We start from the raw sequence: 2,781 nt of genomic DNA, 5'->3' as shown, positions 1-2,781 counted from the left end.
TTTAATGTATATATAAAACCTGTATACCTGATACACAGTCTTTTTTAGTATATAAAAGGTGATACAAGTATGAGCTTTTTTATCTTTTCAGTTTTGTCACTTCGGTCTTTACGTGACTTATACTTTGTATTTTATGATATTAATGAAACATGTATTACCATGCAAAAAAAGTATGAGCTTGTTTCTTGAGTGTCTTTTTTAGGAATAGAGCAGTGTTTTGTATTTTATTTTTTGACCGAACAAAGCGAGCAGCATTGTTGAGAAAATGTTGTAGAGGATTAGACCTTCTGGATCTTACTTGAGCGGCCCACAAGCCCAACAAAACAAGACGAGCTTGAAATTTCTAGCATGATAAGCCATTACTCCCAGGTTTTATCTAATAGTTTCGCAAACCGAAAATTTACCTGCTGAAAATTGGTACTTCGTGTGGAGCACCATGGAAACTGAAGAAATATCTAAAACTGAAGAAACCAAGTTTCAAATTTCTCCAGGAAAAAATGCACATCAATAAATAACTGAAGCTAAATTGTAAAATGTTGGCAGAAAATGTAGAACTTTGATATTCTATACTTCATATGACAATAAGAAAAATAAGCCAGGATGAATGAACCAAAATAATTGGACAAAATCATCTTCATTATTGTTCAAAGGAGAGATAGAAAATAGAAAGCATTTAATCAAAATTTGGTCGTGAACAGCCACTGCACAAATTTCAATTTTACAAAGTATAATAGTTAATTTTGCATATAGCAAGATGGAAACATTCTAGGAACAGAGATGTGTCCGAGTTCATCTAAAGTTCAGTTGTCCCACGATGAAACTACAAAAAAATCAAGGTTTCAGCAGCAACATTACTAACTCCACAAGCTGCTAGATACAACGCCACGAGCGAGCCCAATCCTCTGGTATCTGCCACCTTTGGTCCGACTGATGGGATGATTACGATGATTCAAAACAGAGAAGAGGAGGCGGGTTTCCATTACCAGACTGTAGCGGAGTCATGTTGCTGCCCGGCGGCTTCGGCCCATCATAAGGCATCCGTGCAAGTAGGTTGTCGGTGCACCCGCGGCTTCCTTCAGCATATGATGTCAGCAAGGATTGGGGGTGTGTAGGTGTCGGTCGTGGCCTCTAGGTTGTCCCGTCCGTCGGCGGCGTCGGCCCTGGCAGTCAGCGCCTCGACGCGCGCCATATTCTTTGTAGTGGGCGGCAGACGGCCTCGCGTCGGTAGTTAGTACCCCCATGGCGCACTGTGGAGAGGCGTGGAGGGGAAAGCAGAGGAGTGAGGTGGCAACACGCGTGGGGTGGCGGAAGAGTAGAGGAGCACCATGGAGGGCCGGCTTCGGCGGCGAGGGGATGCATGGAGGGGAAGGCGGCCGCGTGAGGCGGAGGCAGAGCAAAGGCGTGGTGTGCTCTCATGGAAGAATAGAGGAGGTGTAGCGCGGTCCTACCGGTCCAGTGGGAGACCTGAGGAGATGACCCAATGTCTCGCGGGAGGCAGCGTTGCCCCTCTCCTCAATCAGATTGACTTCCTATTTTTTTCAAGATAGACATGCTTTAGTGGGAAAGGAGAGATCGCGTTTGATTTCTTCCCCTTCCGAGCGTGACATATATATATATATATATGTATGTATATATGTGTGTGTATATATATAAATATATATATATATATATATGTATGTATGTATGTATGTATGTATGTATGTATGTATGTATCTGGGCTATTCTGTTTCGCGTAACAGCAAATTATTCTGTTACCCTACTTGAACTAACGAAGTTGATAGGTTGGACTAACAAGGTTTGCCACCTGAACTGATCTTCCTGCGTCTTCGACGAATGGAAACATGGGATTCAACAGGGAGCTTTCGGGGGTTCTCCGGCGCGGTGCTGCGGGCCATTCGTTGCCAGAGGAGACATGTACGGGGTTCCGCACGTGCTCACGCTCACCTAGTCATGTTTTCTGATCTCAAGTCACTGGAGGTGACGACGTGGGCATTTGGCGGCGGAGGTGTTGCGGGCGTTTGTGTTTACCATGGTGTAAGTAGCCGTTGATTTTACGTCCACTTGTTGTTTTATGTGTTATTGGGATGTGAGAATGATCGGTGTGTTAGAGTTTTTGGAGATTCTTTGACTGTAATTTATGATTAGAAGTTTTGGTGTTCTTGGCCGTTGGCCATGGCCGCCATGCAAATGTGTTCTTAGTTTTTTGATGTTTTATTTTCAAATTGGCATTGCAGGGAGAGAGATGAGGATTGTATGAATAGATTTGTGTTGTCAGTTTTGCTTCTTGAGTTGTTTCTACCTCGGATTCCCATGTGATTTGGTCGTTGACGGAGGTGGTGTATGGTGGCTGACTATAGGCTACGATATCTTGTAAGCTGGTCAAACTATGTAATTAAGTTGCGTGTTTTTCAGTGTTTGTTTGAATGGCTTCCGTATGTGTAGTTGGACTACTCCATGTCAAAGTTGTATTACTGTGCGTTGACATCGGAGTAAGTAGTTTCTACTGGCTGCCTACCCAACCATCTGCACTTTGAATATAAAGCCCTTGCCCTCTGTCACTTTCATTCCACGAGCTGCCACCAAAGAAAAGCCAGATGGATCCTGAGCTGGGAGAGGTCACAGAGGAGGAGGGGGATGCCGTCCATGTGAGGGCTGCAGTAGCAAAGTAGAGGAGGAGGAGGAGGCGTAGGCACAGGCAGAGGGCACAACATGCTGCTGAGGAGGAAGTGGAGGCAGAGTTCAACAGACGCCTTGCCCGCGAGGTGATGGATACTTGCAACT

The sequence above is a fragment of the Triticum urartu genome, chromosome 5A (genome assembly GCF_056163025.1).
Source record: "Triticum urartu cultivar PI428250 chromosome 5A, HENAU_Tu73, whole genome shotgun sequence".
Taxonomy (NCBI): Eukaryota; Viridiplantae; Streptophyta; class Magnoliopsida; order Poales; family Poaceae; genus Triticum; species Triticum urartu.
This window is presented reverse-complemented; position numbering follows the sequence as displayed.